Source organism: Labeo rohita, unplaced genomic scaffold (assembly GCF_022985175.1).
Source record: "Labeo rohita strain BAU-BD-2019 unplaced genomic scaffold, IGBB_LRoh.1.0 scaffold_779, whole genome shotgun sequence".
Classification (NCBI taxonomy): domain Eukaryota; kingdom Metazoa; phylum Chordata; class Actinopteri; order Cypriniformes; family Cyprinidae; genus Labeo; species Labeo rohita.
This window is the reverse complement of record NW_026129721.1, coordinates 1-8222: the sequence shown is the minus strand read 5'-3', so window position 1 is coordinate 8222 and position 8222 is coordinate 1. Positions and strand designations below refer to the sequence as shown.

General features: G+C 33.9%; 1 long non-coding RNA gene across 1 annotated transcript; it reads left to right on the top strand.

Annotated features, from left to right (window-relative positions):
- Nucleotides 1–3822, top strand: LOC127161922 (uncharacterized). The gene is made up of 2 exons (XR_007827216.1): nt 1–86; nt 2719–3822. It is a non-coding gene; the product is annotated as an uncharacterized LOC127161922 (long non-coding RNA).
- The last annotated feature ends 4400 nt before the right edge of the window (nt 3823–8222 follow it).

Genomic DNA, 8222 nt, shown 5'->3' with positions numbered 1-8222 from the left:
AAGAAAAAGCACAACATCACCTACAGTCAAACACACAGGGAGAAGACAATTGGACAGACAGTGTAACATATTTTAGTGGGATTCTGGTAAGCTTTCGTTACTTTATAGAATAACAGTAATGTATTGTTTCATTTAATCTGTTGACTGATTTACTGTACAGTCAGCATGACATGTATTTAAATACAAATGTACAACAACTATGTCTAAAAAACAGGCTTTGCTTTGTTACATTGTGAGTTTGCATGTTAATCATACTTCTTTACATTTATTAATTAAGTGTCAAACTTTTGGAACATTTGGATAGATTTGGATAGATTTTTAGTTTCTATTAAATGGACCTATGCATATGGTACAGTAAGCAGTTGTAAATCAGTTGACCCCAGAGAGCAAGAAGGTGAATAACAATGCAGCAGTTCTGATAAATTATGGGGAGCAAGTCCATAAAGACATTCAAAAGTTAATTTTTATACTGTATGCGGGCAGAGACAGGCTGCCAATGTAGATTACAGAGCAAAGTGGTAATATGATCAGACGATTCATGACTCTGGCAGCAGAATTTGTTACATATTGTAATCTAGTGATTGATTTAGCCCAATAAGAAGTGTCAAACCTCCAAACCTCTCGGTTTAAAAAAAAAAAAAAAAAAACGGTAACACTTTCTATGAAGCCCAGATTTATAATACATTACTGTATACATATATATATATATATATATAGTTTCTTTAGAAAATAAAAAAATGAACACAAATAAATGCTTACATTGTTGCCAAAAATTGGTTTAAGATAGATATAAGATATTATTTTATGCTTTATGCTAAAAACACTGGAATGCATCATAATGGCCATACCAAAGTATTGTGAAAAGCTTCAAACAATTCATTTTGGTGAACCACCATTTCAGAAACTCTGAACTGAACTGAACTGAAATATTACTGAATCCCAGGAATAACCCATGCAATGGAATTAATGTAACCAGATCAAAAGACAGTCTCCCCTACCCCCATTGCAAATATATATAGTATGTAAGAAAAGCGGAATAGAAAGTTTCTTCATTTTCACTTATCACACTGTACTGGTTTATTACACAGTTATTACATCATCTTATTACATAAACTCCCTTTCTCTGAAGAAGAAAAAAAGAAAAGGGAAATTCAAAATCGGTCTAATTAACTAATTCTTCAGGGTCAAGTTGGGTTTTTGTACATGACAGGCTTAATAGCAGCCAGCTTGAAAGTTTTCCAGACATATCCAAAAGTCAGTGATGAATTAATACTATTCAGAAGAGAATCTATGACTTCTGAACCTTTTTGTTTGTTTGTTTGTTTTCTTTTTTGAACCACTTCTTTTAATAGCTTAGATGGTATAGGCACTAACATACATGTTTTTGGTTTTGATGATTTAACAGTTCTATACGATTATTTCTCTCTTATAGCAGAGAATGAGTAGATTTGTTCCTTAGGGGATCTAAAGTGCATTATCTGATGTGGTAGCAGACAGCTACATGGTTATAGTTTTCTCTCTAATAATATCAGTTTAATATCTGAATATAAGTTAAACAAATAAACAAAATATATTGTTTAAATTGTTACTGCCTTGAGTTATTAAAAACACACACTTGATGAGATTCATGCTTGACTTTAATAAATAGAATACTGAGTGTAATATAGTATAAGTAATAATATAGTGTAAGTAATGTTCATTTAAATTTACACTTGGAAAAAAAAAATCAATCCAGAGCACCGTGCAGATATGTCTTTCACAAAGAATTTCAGACCATTCTGTTTTTCTGTTTTTGATTCAAATTCTGAAATTATACAATCTAATATAAATCAGAAACTGCTCATTTGAAAATTAGCATCTTTGAAAATTAGAAGCGACCACTGTATTTTAATCTCGATCCTCAATTTTAATTCTGCCTGCAATAGAGAAATAAACATCTTGTTCATGTACTCATGTTTTCATTCATTTTTGTCTGATGCTTAACCCTTTAATTGTCACTCCAATTTTTGAACACAGACATAAAAATGCACTACCAGGCTTAAATCTTTATGATTCCTGAATGAAAACAGTTTGTAATATGATTTTGATGTACATTTTCAGTGGTAATGCAATGTCTGATTTTAAAATGCCTTTCAAAGGATGAATTTTGAGATTTTAAGTTTTGAGCGGATATGTAATTTCTTATGATTTCTAAAACGTGATAGGGAAAAGGCAATGAAGAAAGGCTTTTGTGACAAAGGTTAGAACTCATGTTATGATGTAGATTTTTTAAGTGGCACTCTTGACATATATTAATCTATTCCTTTTTTTCTATATATTTTCTAACACAAAAATGTGGTAAAATATTTTTTAGGAGTCTTAGACCTTTCCAGCGATGTATAGTTTGTCATGATTAGATTAGGATTTATTTGTAATGTGGTGAAGTAAACTTAGGCGTCCCACAGGGGGGACGGTGACAGTTAAAGGGTTAAAACAACAAAATTTGTCAATTAGCTCGTTTATATATATATATATAAAATCGGCAATCGCATTTGGCCAATGAAAATCAAAATAGTTTTATCTCTAATGGACATTTTCGAAATTGACTTGTACTTTTGATACTTAAGTAGTAGTATATTAGTTACTTAAGTACTTTTACAGCGGTATTTTTCTCATGAGCAACTTAAACTTTTAAGTCAAGCTGTTCGTCTGAGTTATTGTTCCTTTTTTTTTTTTTAGGAATTTAAAGTTCAGCAGCAAAATCAGACCATGGAGGACAAAAATAACTACAGTGATCTCATCATCTCAACCACAACAACTGATACGTTTCACTATTACCCTGAAACTAAAAGACCTTTTAATCCACCCTATGATTATTTTACTGTAATCAGACTGTCCATCTTCTTCATCACTGGTGTGTGTGTCGGGCTGCCGTGTCTGATTTGGGCTTTTTATTTTGTGCACCTTCAGAGAAAGACCAGAGGCCGGATCTCAGCCTTCATCATCCTCCTCCTCCTCAGTGACCTGCTTCAACTCCTCCTGTATCCATATATAGTATATACACTTCTTTCTTTTCGTTTTCCCTTTGGCATTGACACGTTTATTTCAGCGACTATTTATTGGTATCTGAAAATTTGTAGCCTTCACCTACAACAGCTGGTGGCTCTGGAGGGGGTTCTGACACTGAAATATCCACAGATCTCTGCTCATATTTTCTCACCCCCCTGTTACATCATAATCTCCATCATTATACTGCTTTTTCTTTTAACGTGTGTACTGTTATTAGGTTTCAGAGGCTTTCATAGTGCACATTTTGGTTTTGCCATATTTCTGGCTCCTGCGTGTTTATTGGTTGTCACAGGCATAATCACCTACAAAGCTCCGCCCACTCCTGCCAGCACACCTGCCACTGACAACAGACCAGGTGCATTGTTGTTTCTTGTTACAATGGTTACCATGGTTGTGCTTTATTTACCATATATCCTGGTCTCCTATATTCATATTATCTTCTTTCCTATAATGTCATGGTACATGATGTCTTCTTGTCTGTTGAGTTTGACAGTGATTTCAGAGCCTCTCCTGTGTGTGCTGGTCTGCAGAGAGAATCTCAGCATTCAGACAAAACAAACACACATAGAGCTCAACTCTGAACAGACAGCAGTCTGAACTGATTTCTGAACTATCATCCACTGCCTTGACTTGTATTTGCTTCATTGTTTGTACTTTTTAAATGAACCTACAAACACACCTACATCCTACTTTCCGAAACTGTTTAATAATCGACATAATGTCTCAATGAGCAGTTGAGTGCTTGAATGATAATTAAAAATATATTAAAACTTGTGTTAAATCTTTGCTTTATATACTTTTTAGCACTGTTAATACTATCCCTTGTTCAAAAATAAATAAAGATATAAAAAGACTTAAATGCGTTGAAATGTACTGGAGCTATGTATCTTTAAAGATTCAAGTCAACCAAAGTAAGCTGATTTTCTACATTTTTACATAAAACGTTGTACAATAATACCCCCTTGTGGTCATACATTATTTTATCACTATTTAATATTTTGTTAATAATTAATAGACTTCATTTCATTTCATTTCATTTTCATTTTATTTCGAACAAAACATAATTTAAAACAAACTAATACACATATATACACAGTGTTGGGAAGGTTACTTTGGAAATGTAATAGGTTACAGATTACAAGTTACTTGATTTAAAATGTAATAAGTAGTGTAACTTTTCAATTACTTTATTAAAGTAATGTAACTTTAATGTAATGTAACTTTTCTAATATTTTCAACTGTTAATCATTTTGAAACATTTAAACCAGGCAGAGTTAACCTTTACAGTAGCGTTCAACACTGATTACTGTCAGACTTTCAAAATCCTTTCAAAACACTTGAATTAAGATTATAAGTAAGGGATAACATACATCTTTATTTTGCGATAACAACTGGCTGGATGTACATTATCTCACTTATTACACAGCTGCTTGATTACTTAGATTATTTAGATGTTTCGTATCAAAATTATTAGACACGAAATACTGATCTGAGTTGAAATATTTGAACGCAAAGCTTCCATGAAGAAATCAGTTGCTAGCAAATGGCAATTTCAAACTAGACATTTTAGGGATACAGTGCAGTCACACCAGTTTTCGTACACAACATTTCACCACATAAATAATTAAGTAGTAGTACTAGTTTGTTAGTTATCTTATAATCCATTACAATGTACAAAAAAAAAAAGTTTGGGGTCAGTACATTTTTATTGTTTTTTTTGTTTGTTTTTTTTGTTTTTTTTAAGAAATTAATACTAATTCACCAAGAATGTATTAAGTTAATAATTAAAAGTTTATTAAAAGTTAATAATAAATAATTTACATTGTTATAAAATATTTATATTTTGAATAAACACTGTACTTTTTAAACTTGTTATTCATGAAAGAATCTTGAAAAAAAAAAAAAATTACAGGTTCCAAAAAATATTTGGCAGCACAGCTGTTGATATTATCCAACATTGATCATTCTAATAATAAATCTGCATATTAGAATGATTTCTGAAGGATCATGTGACACTTAAGACTGGAGTAACAGCTGATAAAAATTCATCTTTTCATCACAGGAATAAATTCTATTTTAAAGTATGTTAAAATAAAAAACATTATTTTATATTGTAAAAACATTTTGCAATATTACTGTTTTTTTTTTTTTTTTTTTTATCAAATAAATGCAGCCTTGATGAGCATAAGAGACTACTTTAAAGACTATTACAAGTCTTACTGACCCCAAACTTTTGAACGGTAGTGTATATATATGGCAGCAGCTGTGTTTGTATGAAACAACAGAGCAAGTCCACAATACCAGGATGACAGAATTAAGATATTGTACACATAATATTGAATTAAGATTTAATATTTTATGAGCTAACCAAATGAAAAGCTTCCGCCAAGAAAAATTATCAAGCATATAGCACCGACTTAAGTTGCCCCGAGAGAGTCTAAGCTGTGTAATAATTTAATTTGAAGCACAGCCACCACAAATTCAGACTTTTTTTTTTTTATTATATTGAAAAAATATATATATTATATATTATTTTTATTTTTACTTATATTTTTTGGCCTTTTATTGTGATAGGACAGTAGAGAGATGACAGGAAAGAGCTGGGGGGAGAGAGGGGAGCGGGATCGGCAAAGGACCTCGAGACGGGATCAATCTCGGGTCACCGTGAGCACAGTTGCACTATATGGCATAACAAGATCATAACATAAATAACATCATAACAAGAAATAGTTTATGATACTGGGTTTGAAATCAAATGTTTGCATAGTTATGACAGAAAACACTAGCATCTCTTAAAAAAGTTTATGCATAAACCCAAGTAGGAGATAAAACACTTATCGAATAAGCATGTGTCCTATTCTGTGTCCTAAACTTCTGAAACATTGGTGTCTCATTTTAGAGCAGTCAGTGCAATTTAAAAGAAGTCAATTAAATCTGTATGTGGGGGTGTGTGTGAAAAAATTCAGATGTAATCCCCTTTGTAATCTCTGGCATTTTTCAAAAGTAACTGTGATTTAATTACATATTTTTTCTCAGTAACTGTAACTAATTACAATTACATTTATTTTGTAATTAAATTACGTAATTCAGTTACATGTAACTAGTTACTCCCCAACACTGAATATACATGTGTTGCTGCGCCAACAAAAAACATCCCAAAAACTTCATACATTACAAAAAAAATGTTTTAAAAAAAAGGAGTGGGATGAAGCTAAAGCTTATTTATTCCCACCCCCTATACAATTCCAAAGTTCCCTTATATCTTTTAATTATACCAATATCTTTGTAAGAGAACAATTCCACAAAAACTAAACACCAACCAAATAATTTCTTCCCAAAACAACCAAATCACCCATTCTCATACAATCCACCTTTTAACCCCCACAATCACCTGTGTATATCAAATCAAATCAAATCACCTTTATTTATATACCGCCTTTAACCATACAGAATTGTGACAAGGCGGCTGTACAGTATTAAATAGGAAATAGTACATCAACAATGCAAAAGGCAACAGTAAACACTTAATTTTCAGGTAAAAGGTAGTTAATCAAATACAACAAAATAAAATACAATATTGTGTGAAGATAAAGTGAAGATAAAGCGTCCCCAAATAAGCAAGCCAGAGGCGACAGCGGCAAGGAACCAAAACTCCATCGGTGACAAATGGAGAAAAAACCTTGGGAGAAACCAGGCTCAGTCGGGGGGCCAGTTCTCCTCTGGCCAGACACAGAGGACTCGCCAGGTCCCCTGGTCCTGTGCCGACAGCCGTCTAGGTGACCAGGTCTTCACTGGGGATCCGTCTCTGGGGCTCATCTCGTCGATTTGGTCTCCAATGACATTCAGGGCTGTAGAGGTCGTCTCTAGGTGCTGATCCACCGTCTGAGCTGGGTTCGGACTGGATCCGGGCGACTGCAGTGACCATCTGATCTGGATACAGACTGGATCTGGTGGTTAATGTGACCTCGGAATAAGAGAGAAACAGACTAATATTAGCGTAGATGCCATTCTTCTGACGATGCACCGAGTACATCGGGTGTTATGGGAAGTGTTCCCGGTTCCGGTTGACCTAGTTAGTGCAGCCTAACAATCCTTTAACGGATTTGAATTATAAGAATGTGGATTTGTTATGTGTAAGCAAGGTTAAAGAGATGGGTCTTTAATCTAGATTTAAACTGACAGAGTGTGTCTGCGTCCCGAACAGTGTTCGGTAGATTGTTCCAGAGTTTGGGTGCTAAATAAGAAAAAGATCTGCCGCCCGCGGTTGATTTTGATATTCTAGGTATTATCAAATTGCCAGAGTTTTGAGAACGCAGCGGATGTGAGGGGCTATAATGTGATAGGAGCTCGCTCAGGTACTGAGGAGCTAAACCATTCAGGGCTTTGTAAGTAATTAGCAAGCAATTTTAAAATCTATACGATGTTTAATAGGGAGCCAGTGCAGTGTTGACAGAACCGGGCTAATATGATCATACTTTTTGGTTCTAGTAAGAACTCTAGCTGCTGCATTTTGGACCAGCTGGAGTTTGTTTATTAAGCGAGCAGAACAACCACCCAATAAAGCATTACAATAATCTAACCGTGAGGTCATAAACGCATGAATTAATGTTTCAGCATTTGACATTGAGAGCATAGGTCGTAGTTTAGATATATTTTTGAGATGGAAAAATGCAGTTTTGCAAATACTAGAGATGTGGTTTTCGAAGGAAAGATTGCCATCAAATAGCACACCTAGGTTCCTAACTGATGACGAAGAATTGACAGAACAGCCATCAAGTGTTTTAGGTTATTACACGCTGAGATTTTAGGTCCAATAATTAACACCTCTGTTTTTTCAGAATTTAGCAGTAAGAAATTACTTGTCATCCAATTTTTTAACTCAACTACACAATCAGTTAGTTTATCAAATTGGTACGTTTCGCCGGGCCGCGAAGAAATATAGAGCTGAGTATCAGCTCTATATTTCTGATAGCGGTCAGATACGTACGATTTGAACCATGCCAATGCACTACCACTAATGCCAACATAATTTTCAAGTCTATTCAAGAGAATGTTGTGGTCAACAGTATCAAACGCAGCACTAAGATCCAGTAGCACTAACAGAGAGATACAACCACGATCGGATGACAAGAGCAGATCATTTGTAACTCTAATAAGAGCAGTCTCAGTACTAT